The sequence below is a fragment of the Watersipora subatra genome, chromosome 5 (genome assembly GCF_963576615.1).
Source record: "Watersipora subatra chromosome 5, tzWatSuba1.1, whole genome shotgun sequence".
Taxonomy (NCBI): Eukaryota; Metazoa; Bryozoa; class Gymnolaemata; order Cheilostomatida; family Watersiporidae; genus Watersipora; species Watersipora subatra.
The window spans coordinates 28,210,701-28,228,257 of record NC_088712.1 but is presented as its reverse complement, the minus strand read 5'-3'; the positions used below and the strand labels follow the sequence as shown (position 1 = coordinate 28,228,257).

General features: G+C 36.5%; 1 long non-coding RNA gene across 1 annotated transcript; it reads right to left on the bottom strand.

Moving 5' to 3' along the window:
* Positions 1-4,845: 4,845 nt before the first annotated feature.
* Positions 4,846-6,908, bottom strand: LOC137396876 (uncharacterized). Its single transcript, XR_010978641.1, has 3 exons — positions 6,795-6,908; positions 6,161-6,269; positions 4,846-5,407 (listed from the first exon to the last, which is right to left on the bottom strand). It is a non-coding gene; the product is annotated as an uncharacterized lncRNA (long non-coding RNA).
* Between the last annotated feature and the right edge of the window lie 10,649 nt (positions 6,909-17,557).

The following is a 17,557-nucleotide window of genomic DNA, read 5'->3' as shown; positions in this document are numbered from 1 at the left end:
TGACTCATAGAGGACGGTACAGATACCTTCGTATGCCACAGGGTTTGTGTAGCGCCCCGGAAATTTTCCAGGCAGAGATGAGTAGGATTCTTGAGGGTGTCGAAGGTGTAATCGTTCATATGGATGATATACTTGTATTTGGAGAGACGGAGGATAAACACGCTACCCGTTTACGATTGGTCCTAGAAAGAATACGCAAAGCCGGAATGACCCTGAATGAATCGAAATGTCGGTTCGGTGTTCAAGAAGTGGAATTTCTAGGCTATGTCATTGACAAGGACGGCATCCATGCTGGTCCTCGGATTCAAGGCATTTTGGATTTTCCTGCACTGACCAACATAAAAGCAGTGCGAAGTTTCTTGGGCCTGGCGAATCAGTTTGCCCGGTTCTCATGTCAGCTAGCTGAGGTTAGCAAGCCTCTAAGAGATCTGCTGAAGAAAGACACTGAGTGGTATTGGGGAGATACTCAAAAGAGGGCATTCCAATCTGTCAAGGACATTTTCAGAAAGCCTCCTGTGTTGGCTGTATATTCTCCCTCGTGGGAGACATTTGTGACCACAGATGCCAGTAATCAAGGTATTGGTGCTACGTTGAGCCAGACTCAGCCGGATGGTTCACGTCGACTGGTTGCTGCTGCGAGTAGATCGCTTCTGGACTGTGAGCAGCGTTATGCTGCTATTGAGAAGGAAGCCCTTGCGGTGTGTTGGGCCATGGAAAAATTTTCCCAGTACGTGTTGGGCATGGAGTCAGTCACTGTGGAGACTGACCATAAGCCCTTGATCCCCTTGTTAGGAGGTATGTTTCTGGACAGGCTACCTCCAAGAATTCAGAGATTTAAACTGCGGTTGCAGAGATTCCAATACATCATGAGGCATGTTCCAGGAAAAGGTAACATAGCTGCGGACGCCCTATCTCGTTACACTCGGGTAAAGAGGAATGCTTTGGGCCAGGCAAGTGCTTCCGAGATCGATTTTCAGATTGAGGAGATGTTTACTTTTCAGGGATTGAATGGGCGTTTGGAGGCTATGAAACTAGAACAACAAAACGATGAGGTTTTGTCAAAGGTCATGAGTTTTGTCAGGGACGGGTGGCCCAATTATCTATCCTCCAATGACACGTTGATCAGGCCTTATTTTGAGAGGAGGGGTTTGCTTGCTGTGAATAAAGGCTTCCTGACCTTGGGGACGCGTTTAGTTATACCCTTTAGCCAAAGAGACCAGGTTCTTAGAGACATTCATAGCGGACACCTAGGCATCAATAAGTGTATTGCCAAGGCACAGAGGTCTGTCTGGTGGCCATCTATGACTAAAGTTGTAGAGGAGATGGTTCGTCGATGCAGAACCTGTAATGTGGAATCGCGGAAACCTGTCGAGCCGCTTAGGCCGACAGCGACGCCTGAGAGACCATGGCAGATGTTAGGGTCAGACCTGTTTCATTTCAGAGGCCAGAGTTATTTACTGGTCATAGACTACTATTCACGTTACCCTGAAATAGCATTGCTTGGACAAGATTCTTCTTCTGCTAACGTTATCAACCATCTGAAGAGTATATTCTCAAGGCATGGAATCCCTGACTGTTTGATTTCAGACAATGGGCCGCAGTATGCGTGTGGACAATTTACAAAGTTTGCCCAGTCTTATCGGTTCTCGCACGTTACTAGCAGTCCCCGCTACCCGAGGGGTAATGGTGCTGCCGAGAGAGCGGTGCAGACTATTAAGAATTTGTTGAAGAAGGAATCGGATCCGTATTTAGCATTGCTTGCCTATCGTACCTCTCCTTTGGAAGGTGGCTATTCGCCAGCCCAATTGTTGATGGGCCGTAATTTGCGCTCACCTCTGCTGAGTCATCCTGATACTCTTGCTCCCTGCCTTCCTGATCATGAGACTTTTCGGTTGAGGAATGATAACTACAAAGAGCGGATGAAGAGACACCATGACAATTCATATGCCAAGAACCTGCGTCCCTTACTGAAGGGAGAGCATGTTAGAATCAGAGACACTGGAGATGAAGGAGTGGTGATAAATGGATCTGACGACACCACGAGAACTTGCGCTATATCGAAAGAGGATAGCCGAGTAGTACGCCGCAACCGATCCGCAGTCATACCTATACCCAGTCACCAACCTTTGATTCATGAAGACATCCCCGGCGAGGATGGGTTAGTAGGAATGACGCCGAGGAAAACCACAAAGAGCGGCCGAGAAATCCGACCCCCAAAGAGATTTGATGACTTTGTTTGTTAGTCGGAGATAATCTCCTCATTGTATATAGATATATAATCAGTCTTAGGACAATCATCACAATACTCACTTTACAACATACTCGAATCGAAATACTCGGGGATGTTATCTCAATATATATTATACTCAGTTACAGGGTGCTGTTTTGGCTCAAGGGGAGATGTTATATATATATATATCGAACTATATTATTAGCGTCACATATAAGCTACTTAGTTACTGTTTCCGTTTCCTGGGATTCTCGAGGGCTAGGAGAGAATCGTAGGGCACTTCCGTTCCGATGAAGAGAATTGCTAACACGTGTAAATACTATAAGCTCAACTATAAATGCTTTAATCGATCGTTGGGCTGGCCAGCCACGACAATCCGTCTTAGTCAGGACGACAACGCATCTTGATCTTCATTATGATATAATCCAGGTAAACTGAGTGTGCGTATACGATATTCATCTAAGAACATTATTCCTATTAATTTCACACTTGCATGCTTAAGAAAGATTCAAAAAGATCAGGAGCACTCAGCAATGCCCCGATAGTTACTAAGATGTTGAATCAGAACGTTAGGCTAGGCTAGCGGCAACCATTCCTAAAACGGATATTAGACAGTCTCAAATTAATAAGGACTTTGGGACAAGTTTTGACAAACCATAAGGTGAGTTGTGCAAGACATGACTTGAAACTTGGAATATTTTGACATGATGGATGCCTCAGTCGATTGGTTTAGTTTTTGTGCGTGCTGCTAATCGGATTGGTGAAATATTTGGGCGGATACTTTTGTTTTTGCTCATAACTAGGTGGACCTTTGTTGTTTTTTTGTGTGTGTAGACTACGGCCCGGTCTCGGCTTCGGCAATATCCCCGCTAAAGGACACCTGTGGGGTAGACACACTTTTCGCGGTCTTCCGCACGAATATTCAGAAATACTAACAGATGTCAATTCTATCAGCCAAACACAACCTACTAATGGATGAGCAACCTATTAATGTATCCGAATACCTCATATAAAATAAGCCAACCAGGTTACATAAAGGTTAATACCCACTTTATCTCTGGAAATATGCCTGCCCGCGGTTTTTGGCCAAGATTAACCAGGGTTCATCATACACCAAAATGTCTGTTACGGGTTTTGGAGGTAGTCCGTTATTTAATATTATCGGGTGGGTCCATTGTCCCCGTACCAAAACTTAAACTATTTTTAAGCCAACCAAATTCACGCGTTGAATAAATCATGAGCACGTAAATGAACTACCACTCCACTACTACAACTAGCGAGTAGGTACCGTATTGTATGGCGTTGTGATTAGCTTACATTGTGGCTTCTATTCGGGACAGGGTGTTTATATGGACGCCCGAACTTAATAAACAGAACGGGGTCCCTCCGGAACCCGTAATAGACATTTTTGTGTATGATGAACCCTGGTTAATCTTGGCCAAAAACCGCGGGCAGGCATATTTCCAGAGATAAAGTGGGTATTAACCTTTATTAGTCTAGGAGCAGAGTAACTCAATTGTGAGTTGTTATTATTTTTCTCAACTTATGCAATATGATGCGTGCAAAAGATTCTTCAGTATTTATATATTGCCTGTTTGAACGTTGCACTCTGTAACCTCGTTGCTTATATACTTTCATGTTTAAATTAGATCTCATCAAATGGCGGAGGCGTAATAAACAAGTCGATCATTGTTGCCATTGTGACAAGGAATTTCACAGACTGCGATTGGATGATTGGAACAAAACGTCATAGTCCGCCAGAATGCTTAGTAATAGCGGCCAAACTAGTAGCATGAGTTGCGTACACTGCGTGCCTGAGCTACTAACCTCAAGTGATTTAGTAGTTTTATCACCTCAACAGATAAAAACGGTAACTGAGCGCGCTGACCATAATAGGTTCAACCATTTGAAACCAATTACAACTATTGCTAGGTAAGCAGAACTAATTAATTTCATGATCAAACCGAAGACATGATTCGTTCACCGCGATAGCCATTAATTCATTGTCATTGAATATTAAGAACGATGTCCATATGAATATGATGATTCAATTACTATTGACTGATACTAAATTCAAAGCAACTAACAGATCATATCACAGACTAGATTTTACATGTGATGTGGTTAAATATTCCATTGTATCTTGTTGTTTTGTTCGTTTGAATTTGATGATCATGATGATCTATCAATCAAGGCCAATCTACATGATTTGAGCTGAAGCCCTAACATTTTTGTTTGGGGGCCACAGAACATTTTTGTGTCAACAAGTGGAAGATGAGTTTTATGGTAGCTTAATATTTCTAGCATATTTGTGACCTAGTCATTATTAATCCAGTCTCCTACTAATTATGCCGACTGATCCCACAAATCATGGCTGGAGTAAAGACGATTAAGAATTCTGTGCAGTGGTTCCTGATGGACACAGAGCGATTCCCAGGCAGGTTGTCCATTGAACTAGTTGCTCATGCAAAAAAGAGTAGATGTGAAAGCCGATGATAATGCAAAACTGCATCTTTAGTTTGCACAAGTCTATGTGTCTGCGTAGACTGCAGCAATGAAATGAACGACGAGGTTGAAGATGGTAATCATATGGACAGTGATGATGAGCTTTAAGATTTTATTTAATGGTTTTATTGAATACTTTGCAAAATGCTTTCTAGAATCGATTGAGAGTTTTCGATGTATCATGATAAACAGACTGTGTACCTTGGTAAGCATGCTATATAATATAATTATCATACAATGTATCAAAATACACATACAAAGTCCTAAGATATTAATTAATCATCCATAAAGTTAGTTGTCATCGAACATACTGCACCAATATTGTTTTAGCACACTACTCGTACAATAAATCTAAAACTAAGCAAGAGATTTCATATATGTCAGTTAAATAAAAAAGAAATAACATGTACCGACGAAAAGCACTAAGAGAAGCATAATAAATACTTTATGCTTGTCACGTGTTGCTCAGCAATATAATAATTTCATTTAAAATATTAAACATTAAATTCGTTAGTCTGCGTCACAACCAGTGTACCCAATGAGGTATACAGTATAGCCTGTCAATCAGTAGTTGTACAGGTCCCATTGTAAAGAGTATGAAGAGGTTCCTGGCAGACCAGTGGATAAGATGATGACGAGAAATGTCTGTCATATTGAGTCCTTGGCGGCTGACTACAAAGTAAAAAATCACATCCATTACATACAATGAGTTCAAAATACAAAATTATCATAAAGACATATAAGAGCTTACATTTATGGTGCAATATTTATCCATCATAACCTATCAGAAAAAGACGATCTATCAAAGCATGTAGGTATAAATTTAAAACTTAAAAATAGGAAGAGGTACAGGACTTATTTTCATGTGTAGTCAATGTGCATAGCCCTACATGAAAGGAATAGATGTACACCCTTCAGCTCTTGCCACAACAATATTTAGTTAACTCATACATCGCATACTTCTGTAAGGTAATAAAATTTTGATATGTGAGCACTATAATAATAAAATATAACTCAATAGATTAAAATACAATGAAATATGTATTAATATATAGTGTCACACAACATAATGCGACACATAAATCCTATAAAACAATTTACTGCAACGCAGTTCAATACAACATAATACAGTTATTGTAATATAATACACCAGAATATAATGTAATAATACAGTATAAGATCTGCATGACACTATATAAAATTTTAAAACTAACCAAAATATCAGTTACATAATAATCATACAGCTGCATGAAGGTCATCAAAAGGCAACATCAGTTTATAATGTGGCTGCAGGATGAACTCCAGTGTGATCTTATTCAACATTTCAGTATTTAAACATTGATAGTTTTTAGTGAGAAAGTTGGTAGGGACAGGCAGTCGAGAAGCTACGACGCTGTGTCTCACACAACAAGTCATTAAACTTACTGGTTGTTCAGGATGTGCCCTCTTCAAGTTTCTTCTATGGGTGAACTTAATGTAACAATTTTGATGCGCTTGAAGCACATCACCTCTGTCCATCAAATCTCTGAGTGCTCTATAAAACATTTCAGTTGTAGAGCCCACCTTTTTTTGGCTATGCCAAATACAAACTAGGGTCAGGGCTGGAGATGTGGCGAGTTATGGTTGGTGTCAATAACATAATATAATATCAAATCTGATTCATATAATAATCCACTGGGATCTAGTAGGCAGATCACACGACAAGAAAGTAGTAAAAAATTAATAACTTATTATTGAGTTGAATCTGAGCGTTTCCTCATGTTAGGTCTTCAGCTCAAATCATGTAAGGTAGATTGGCCTTGATTGACAGATCATCATGATCCTCAAATTCAAACGAATAAAACAACAAGATACAATGGAATATTTAACCACACCACATGTAAAATATGGTCCGTGATGACATTTGTTAGTTGCTTAGAATTTATTGTCAGTCAATAGTGATTTAATCATCATATTAATATGCACATCGTTCTTGATATTCAATAACAATGAATTAATGGCTATCGCGGTGAACGAATGAGGTCTTTGTTTGATCATGAAATTAATTAGTTCTGCTTACCTAGCAATAGTTGAAAATGGTTCCAAATCGTTGAACTTATAGTGGTCAACACGTTCGGTTACCGTTTTTATCTGTTGAGATGATAGAATTACTAAATCACTTGAGGTTAGTAGCTTGGGCACACAATGTACGCATCACATTGTACTAGTTTGAGCCGCCATTTCTAAGGAATCTGGCGGGTTATGACGTTTTGTTCCAATCATCCAATCGCAGTCTGTGAAATTCCTTGTCACAATGGCAACAATGATCGACTTGTTTATTACGCCTCCGCCATTTGATGAGATCTAATTTAAACATGAAAGTATATAAGCAACGAGGTTACAGAGTGCAACGTTCAAACAGGCAATATATAAAGACTGAAGAATCTTTTGCACGCATCATATTGCATAAGTTGAAAAAAATAATAGAAATTATTTTTATGACAGATAGGGTTGTCCTGCTCTCTGACTATATGTAACCTGGTTGGCTTATTTTATATGAGGTATTCGGATACATTAATAGGTTGCTCATCTATTAGTAGGTTGTGTTTGGCCGATAGAATTGACATCTGTTAGTATTTTTGAATATTCGTGCGGAAAACCGCGAAAAGTGTGTCTACCCTGTTGTTTTTGTTTTGTATGAGCGTGGCGAAAATCCTTGAGTTCGTGACCCGGCTAGCCCGTGGTTTGGTATCGAATAGCATAACATCAACTCGGTATCATCGATACATAACCAATATTTATTAATGGATACTATGTGAACTGTTTGGTTAGCCTAATGAAATGGGATACTAGCTGAAAAGATTTCTAGTACCGAATTAAAACTAGTCGTAGTAACTAAAAATTGAATCGAAAAAAATTACTAATAAAAAATAGCAAAGCGATAATGCTAACCTCTTCATCAGTCTTTTTAGATGGAAAGACTCGTTTTCTTTTCTTCTTCCCAAACGCTATGGCTAAATATGACTTCACCATATCTTCAATGTAAATCCAAATATAAAAGTAGAACGTGTGTGAGAGCTTTGTAAAACGTGTGTAGGCTACATAGACAAATGGAATGAACTAACCGCTGACATCGAGATGTTTACAATCGCTGCCTACGTCACCGGCATTTCATTAGCCAATGTTTATTTTACGTCGATTTCATTTGATAAGAAAAAGCCGCTCCGATGCAAATCAAACCAGCTGGTTTGATTTGCTTTAACGTGGTCCTTTTTGGCGGGAACAAAAAGGCTCTATCTCTTTATTGGTTGATTGAACGTGAATGTAAACAGTATCATTGGAGAGACCGCGTGTTGAGCTCTCATTTGGTATATGGATTACATTTGATATCGGCCGATAAGGAGCCATTTATTATGCAAATAAAGAGGTCGTTAAGGTCGAATTTTTGCGGTTTTCTTGCGGTTTGTATTATGACAGGGTGTCAATAAAAAGCTTATTGTAGAGTTTTGCCTTAGTTTCTGTCAATAAAATGCATATCAGTAGAAAGAGCACATTCTACTGCTTACAGTGCTTCATAAATCTGCAATATAGAAAATTTGACAAAAGATTCAAAAATTGCCGTCATTTTAAACTCCGCCCTTAGACGTCGTCGACATAATTTCTATGTTTGATCATTTCCGGCGTTAATTCAGTTCTTGTCAGGTTCTAGAAAGAGAACTCTTTTTGTCATTTGAAAAAGAAGTAGCTCGGCTACGAAATTGGTTTTCCAAACAGGTTTACATACGGCAGTCAAATACTGGCTCCTGATTGATTTTAGTAATTGAGTTTTAGTAACCAAAACTTACATCATTAGTTACAATTAGAAAGGAACACAAAATTCAATTTTTTAATATAAATTGTCTATTAAGATATGTGTTGAGAAAATCTGCGCACTCGTTGTCTTCAGTTGTAGTTGATCCACAAGGCGTATTTTTTCTTACTACGTAGGTATATGTAGAATGGTTTGCTATTACCTTTGGACAGAGGTTTGCATATTTTATCATTGATTAATGTCTTTTTTAATATGTGGAATGTTTTTTGTTGTTTCGTCTTTCTTGCTTATATTTGTTTATGAAAAATAGGCCACCCGTCTATTTTGTATTTTGTTAGGGTCTTATGCTGATTATCAATAGGTTTCTTAGCTCTTTGATTGAACCATGGAGGTTGGTTTGGTGCTGGTAAGGTAATAGACTTTACTGGTACAGATGCATCAATTGCTTTTCTGAAAGAACATGCAAATTTGAGCCACATCTTTTCAACATCGTTCATAGTAGACAGCTGTTTCTCTGTATTTGCCATATGTTTATCAAATTATTTTATGTCTGCTTCTCTGTAGACTTGGTACCACTATTTCAGCTGTATATCATATATACAGCTGAATATGAATAACATATATTTCAGCGTTCAATCAAACTCTAAATTATGTTAGCAAGTTGTCTACTCTCATAAAGAAGATACAGGCAATACCGAATATTAATTATTTACTGTGCTCTTCACTAACATTTTATTCTGACTGTTTTATCAATAATTGGCCATAATCCCAATTATTTGATCATGGTAAATATAGATTTATGTCAAATTCATATGTGATATGGTAGTAGTATATTTAATAATATATCGGAACCAGTGCTGTGCACTTAATTCATTTTGATTGCCCACTTTTTGACTTGATCAAGAAATTCCAGTAGATTATAATATGACTTGACACTTGATCAATTCACTTCTCTAAAGAATTGAATAGAGTCTGAACAGAGTGAATATATATATATTTTGTATAAGGTAGCACCATAATTTATTTGTATGAAATATATAAAATAAACGGTGTCCTTTAAAATAGTCTCTATGATTCATGAAAAGTAATCTATTATTATAATCTAAGTAATATTGGCAAGCAAAGTTTATAACAAACTTACCATGCTGTTGCAGGTATACCAAGTATAATAAACCAAAAGGTTCACCACTTGCATTAACATGTGTACCAACCTGAGAAATGCCTGTAAAACTGATTTTTCAATGCACAGACAACTCTTTGGCTCAGTGCTTATATAAAACATGAAAATATTGTATAATTGGCATGAACTTGCTTCAGCTTATGAAAACAAAGTAAGGTAACAATACATGTAAATTGTACAAAACAAAAGGTATCCTTGTACAATTTGATCTATGTTATAGATGAGTAATCTATATTATAGCATCTAATAATATCACGGAATGGCCACAGTAATTAAAGTTTAAAACTAATTTAGCAATTAAACTATACAGCAGTAAGTATACAAATTGTAATGAACTAGAAAGTTAACCACTTGCATTAAAATTATGTATTTTAATACTGATATATGTGTATTCCCAAGCAAATGCCTGTCCAGCTGACTTTTTAATACGCTAACAACTCTCTAGATAACATGGCTAATAGATGCCAAAAGCGATGGTGAAATTTAAGTAGTAGTATAAGTAGAATTCTAAGTATATCGAATAAATGAGGTATACCATGTGGCTGTTTATCAAACAAGCAAGTTCACGTGTGACATTAAGATGTCAAAAATTTTTGGACTAGTACACATGTATCATGCAAACAGAAACTTCCACTACGCAATGCATTGTGTAGCAAGGTTACACTACAAACATATCAGTGTTATATGATATCCCTTGATCAGTTAAATAACGTAGAGCTCTTTTTGAAAATACAACACAAAAGAGTTTATTACACATCAGCATGTAGTAGGATAACACATCAACATGTAGTAGGGATGAAACGATTATTCAACAATTAGTGGAATAACCGAACCGATCCATATAATTTAAGTTGCCATCGATATCTATATTCTGTCTCATTGGTCCAGCTAGAGATGGCAAAAGAATATACTGAGACAGTGCCAGATGTATACTCATCATTCAAAACCTGGGCAACTAAAATACTACAGAACTGCTCATTTTCTTGTAGCTTTCCCATGGAAAAACAGCGCATGAAGCTAAACATGCTGCTGTCGGAAATAAACCGAGTATCATATCTGTTGTGATTTTTGACACACTCTTTCTCTTATACTATAGTGATTATTTTATAATACTATGGTCATTAGTCTTTTCAAGAAAAGACAGACTCTGATATAGTAACTTTTAATGTGTGCATTATTGTGCAGTACTCAAGAATCAACTGCTGATTTTGGTAGAAATAAGACATGTAAATTTAGTTTCTTTAAAAGTATTGTATTTTTATTAAGTTTTTGTCATATGTAAACAATTTTGTATGTTGAAAAATTGGTGAAAAATTGTGTAGCAGCTATTCTTAGTTGTACACAATGCACTTATTGACATATGGCCCTTAAATCGCGCATAGATGTGCCATCGGTATGGGTTACCAAAGCATCAATATTGACGTCCATGCTGACTTTAGCGTTAGGATGATTTTTCATCTCCTGCAGAGTTTTCTCAAGGTAAACTCTTCTAGCCTCCTGCAACACATACGTAGGCCTATGCATAAAACACTGTAAATTATCTCGCCTGCAGTGAAGAATAGTGGCAAAGCACTTAAAAACCTAAATTAATCAAGAAAATAGCTGCGGACAAGCAAAAAAAGATTATTTGTTGATAAAATTTTAAAATAAACAGGGCCGTAGAAACAAGGGTGCTGAAGCAGCGCCAATAATTTTGCAACAAAATAAAAAAATCCATCCAAATCCATAAACTTTTCAGTGTTTTATACTCTCTTTATATAGTTGTCCTCTCTTCAATAAAAAAGTAGATAGCTCTAAATGCATAAAGCTTCTCCCACTTTTTCTACTCTACCATTCCACCTACTGATACTGAATAGTTGATGGTTTGGTTGGCTATTGGTCAGTGTAGTGTAGGTCATAAGTATGTCCTGTCTGACTACCACATAAAGTGAAGTTTAAAATGGCAAAGAAAGTAGGCTAGTCAGGTATTGTGTGTATAGTTATTATGCAATTTTCATCGATCAATGAGTTATCTTTATTAGTGTGTGAATAAAGTCATATACGCTATACCAAAAGAGAAAAAGATATATAGTGTGGGTTATACGTAATGTATTCTAGGGCCATTTTCACCCATCACACGTTTGGTACAATTCCCAGAATTATCTATAAAATCAGTGCGAGTTAAAACTACATAATACTTGCAATGTAATCTTGATCAAAATGAGGGAGGTTTTTAAGTTTTTAAAAAGTTAAAAGATATCCCACTTCTGACACCATGTTAAATCTTTTAATGTAATCCCACGACCAAACGAGCGGAGCGAAGTGGGGTAGTTTTTATGATAAATGCATGTGCGCACAACTTACGAAAATTATTCATCAACAATGAGACGAACCCTCGTCAAGAAATTTCATCAACAAATTTAAGCATCGTTATGTAAAGTCGTTAAAGTATAATAACGTTACAAAACACATTTAAACCTATTTAAATATGTTACCAAGTCTTTGTAAACCTTCGATAATATCTTAAAACTTACCCATCTGATCGGATTATACACAAATAGACAGATTAATTTCAACGAAAATCGCCACAAAACACTTGAAAAGCTTGGTTTAATAAAAGTTAAGACCGAAAATTGAAACGTTGAGGGACAGATAATAGAACGATGAAGTCTTGCGCAGTTCACGAAAAAATAACGTGCACTTTTCACCAGTCTATAGCATTGTCGAACTGCCGAAGGTTTTGGCAATTAACATAGGAGTACAGAAATCGTTTCATATTTGCCGATTTCAATTTTTTCATTTTCATTTGCCGACACATTTGAATACTTTCCCATTCTAACTGATGTACAACGCAGTGTCAGTAAAGCAAATGACGATGATATTTTTTTAACGTTTCTTATGAGATTATTACAATAATTAATTATAAGTTTGGATGACTACAGGAAAATGACGACGTAGTACAGATTTTCTCAAAATCTATATAAATGTCGCAACTTCGTGATATTGTTAGCTATGCCGTTTTGAAATGTAAACAAAATTGTGCATTGGTTTTTTATTATTACTATATAAATAATATTGGTTATTCTAATAATATCAGTGCATTTACTTCTAATATTGGCCAATATTGCATTTCTTTTTTTGCAGGAGAAGAGATATAAACATATAATCTTTTCCTTTCATTATTGCTATTTGTTGTATATAATAACACCCAGCACATTACAGCTACCATTGCAGTTATCCTATTTGACTGCTAATATTGCATTTCTCAACCATCAGTACCCTTTCTTTTTTCCAATATTTGGTCGTGGGCTGTATGACAGTGGAATTTCTAGTAACATGCATGTAATAATATGTATTTCATTCAGTAGGAACTGCAAGTTTCTCATCATCAAACTGTGTGTGATCAAGTCTAAGTTTGAATACAACATTATTGTAACTAGAAATCCTCTGTCATACAGCCCACGACCAAAGCGATATTGGAAAAAGAAAGGGTACTGATGGTTGAGAAATGCAATATTAGCAGTCAAATAGGATAACTGCAATGGTAGCTGTAATGTACTGGGTGTGGGTGTTATTATATACAACAAATAGCAATAATGAAAGGAAAAGATTATATGATTATATCTCTCCTCCAAAAAGTGAAATGCAATATTGGCCAATATTAGAAGTAAAATGCACTGATATTATTAGAATAACCAATATTATTTATATAGTAATAATATAAAACCAGAGCACATTTTTTTTACATTTCAGAACAGCATAGCTAACAATATCACGAAGTTGTGATATTTATATAGATTTTTAGAAAATCTGTACTACGTACTCATTGTTCCGTAGTCATCCAAACTTATAATTAATTATTGTAATAATCTCATAAGAAACGTTAAAAAAATATCATCGTCATTTGCTTTACTGACACTGCGTTGTACATCAGTTAGAATGCGAAAGTATTCAAATATGTCGGCAAATGAAATTGAAAATGAAAAAATTGAAATCGGCAAGAATGAAACGATTTCTGTACTCCTGTGTTAATTGCCGAAACCTTCGGCAATTCGACAATGCTATAGACTGGTGAAAAGTGCACGTTTTTTTCGTGAAACGCGCAAGACTTTATCGTTCTATTCTCTGTCGCCAGGCGTTTCAATTTCCGGTCTTAACATTTATTAATCCAAGCGTTTTGTGGCGACTTTCGTCCAAAGAAATCTGTCTATTTGTGTAAAATCTTATCAGATGGGTTAGTTTTAGGAATTTGCGGTAACCTTTCAAAGGCTTGGTAACATATTTAAATAGGTTTATATGCGTTTTGTATCATTATTATACTTGAACGACTTTACTGAAAAATAGTTAAATTTGTTGATCGGATTTCGTTGCAAGGGTTTGGTGACGGCCGTTAACAGATAATTTTTCGGGAGTTGTGTGCACATGTGTATTTATCATAATTCTCCCAATCAATCGTTTCACTCTTGTTTGGTCGTGGGAAAATGTAAATCATAAGTACTAATATCAACTAATTCGTGACGTCTCCTGTTTCTAACATCTACATTGTCCCCAGCGTGTGTAATTCCTTGACCATCCCAAAATGGCAAAAAGAGATCTACATAATTTGAATAACTATCCAACATAGCTGTAGTTGTACCATCAGACACTGAATCGTACAGACGAAAAAATATATTAATTGTCGACATCGCGACACCAGCATTTGTAAGTCTAAGGCCATGATTTTAGCAATATCATTTTGTTTTTGAGATCTAATGTGTACAAATTTGGCTACCGCAGTAATGATAGCAGGTTCTTTATCTGTTGCAGTGCATTTATCTCCTCTAGTAATGTCACATAAAATAACTCTAACTCAATATTGTCAACATCCTCAACATCAACATCCTTACCCTCACTATCATATGCAATATTATGATTAAAAATGTATCTGCAGGTAACGGTAAGTAGAATTCTTTCAGGCTATCATTATCACAATCCTGTTTTAAAAAAGATAAATATTTTTTATTTCCCTAAACTTAATTTTTTGTATTTTAACTAAGTAACTGCGAGAGTTATGTTCTCTTATCACTAAACCCTTTTCCCCAGGAATGCCTGGTGTCTCTGCCCAAACTAGATTATTGGGACAAAGTTTTTGTAACTCACTAACTCGGTATTTCTTGTTCCACCTTTCCTTAATCTTTAATTTCCTAAGTAAATCATTTTTTCCAATTCATAAATTCAGTGTTCTAATACCTCTAATGGGTGTCTCCTGTGGTGGTTGTATAGAAGCATGTGTTACATGATACAGAATAAGGACTTCTCAATGAATTGCTCAGTTGAGTTTTAATTTCTAGCAGTAAAATGTTTATATCTGCAACTTGCTTTCAATTGTGGGAAGAACTTTGAAAGGTAAAGATGAGGAACGCAACTCCTCTATCAACACATTTTTTACCGGACAATGACAACTGGAGTCAAGTTAGGCCAAATTTGATTCTATCAAGTTTCCATCTGTATGGTTGTTCCAGTGCCATGCTCTATTTACACAGGAGTTCCTACAGTTCACTGCTATGATTCATGAGATAAGTGTTGGTAATGAGCTATAAATAGAACTCTATCTCATTACAAGCTGCAAGTATTGTCAGTATTCTAATACCTTTGAGGGGTGTTTCTTGCAGCGATTGTTTAGAAGGTGATACACAATTCTTCCTGCTCAAAGGAACTGGTAGCCTTTGAGGAACCTTTCTTCCCCAAACAATTTTCGAAGGGCTACTTGTTATACTACATTCTACAATTCATAACAGCGTAATGTTAATGCGGCTCTTCAAAGTTCAAAATTGCTTTATCTTGCAACAACCACAAACCCTCAATTCACACTGCAGTTATGATTATCCTGGCAGTAGATACTCTCAGACATGTACACGACACCTATTATCACGACAAGACAAACAATTAGTGATTAACAATTTGTATTGATGTAATCTAGTCATTATTAGTATAATTTTGTAGATAATATTTTGCTGATTATTTTTATGCTTAGTTCATGCCTAGTTTTGTGTCTACATAGAATAATGTAGACAGTGGGATATTATTAACTCTTCAAACTCCAAAATCTATTTATCTTATTAATCAACCACAAAACCTATAATCAACTTAAAGTAATAAAGTAACAATAAAAAACATATTTTACTCATTACTGTTAACTAGGTCGTTTGATAAAAACTAGGTTTACGTAATGCAGTAAAATAGATTTGTTTTAATAACAAATCAAGTTCGTTGAAATATCTATCGAGTTGGGCTGTTTGCATTGTTGCCATTGTTTAGGCCTTGCTGAACAGTATCCACCTTAGCAGTAGCTGGGTGACTCAAAGACTTCATTGCAGCAGTAGCAACCTCACTACCTCTGCACAGCCTTTTCAAGGTTGATGCATTACCTTCTGATAATAGCTTTGTACATATCGTATTGTCTCGAACACCAAGAACGGTTTTGTCATTTAGCATCTCGTCTATTGATGCTGCATCGCTTCTTTCAGCTCAATAGTCTGTATAGCCACATCTGTTAATTGGCTCTTGCATAGCTTTTGTAGAATGTATCCAAGTTCTCTTATGCGAGTTGAAAGAGTATTGAGTCCGTACCGCTCGTGAATAATGTTTTTATCACCTATGCAATTATGCTCCAGAATTTGCAGTATAGATTTACAACTTTTATCCGTGACTTACTAAGCTGACAATTTAGCCACTCGGGCTGCTTCTGCTCCTGCAGAGTGTAGTAAAAAATTACTTTTGTAATCCTCCGATTCGTGGTCATACCGAAACAGCACAATTGAGAGCTCCATTGCTTTTGAATATCCTGAAGTTAACTTCATGGTCACAGTTCAGTAAAAGTTCTCCAGGCGGGCTCAACCAGTGTTGCTTGCAGTTACATTGTTGATCATTTGTGTTATTTTTTGTTTTTTATTACCTGGTGTTGGTTATGACTGTTGATTATTGCTTTGTTGTAGTATGTGGAACTGTAACTCAGTGTTTCTTTAAAGATTTTATACGATTTGTTTTCCGATGTGAACTCCGATCTTAGAATGTTGAACTATTGCTCGCCAATGTTAGAGGCAGTCGTTGTTTTTTTGGTCAGCTTCGGTGTAACTTTTGTGATGTAATTTAAAGTGATCTCTCTTCTGAGATTTCTGATGGTTCTGGATCTCCTGGTAACATATTTCTGTATTAGATGAGGTATTGCAGAGCCATCAATTAATTGCGTGCAGTATATAGTCCTGCTGTTCACATATTTTAGCTCGTTGTTTGGTTTGTGTGTGGTGCTTATGCTTTGCATTTTGTCAGGTTCAGTGTTATGTCCTGAAAATTGACTACTTTATATCAGCTTCAACGGTGATGCGTGAGCCACAGTTTTGGGGATGTCTCAAAGTTCTCTGGTTATTTGCTCTATGTTGTTTGCAGTGTCATTCAGGGTTCCTAGACCAACGTCACGGTATAAACCAAGTGAGTATCTGTCCAATCTTTTGGATGATCTTGTTCAGCAGAAATATTTTAACGAACTCACATGTTTCCACTCCATCAAACGATATCATTGTGATATCGAACGTGTTGCACATTTTTTTTGCCACACTTGATCAGTGTTAAGCAACATGGATTTTTTTGCATGATGTATAATATCTTGTTCACTAGCTGTGATAGTGTTGTATTTCGATGCAAAGTTCAAGGCCTTACGTAGTAATTGTTCTGAGATGGACGGGATAGACCGAAAATTCAAATGTATATTCTATATTATACTTGTATTGATCCTGATTAAAGTTTGGTTGTTGATTTTTGAGTTCTGGCTTAGATAGGTTGATTAGTCAGCTTGTTTCATTGCTTTGAAGTAATCTTTGTGTTTCAGTGTTATAAA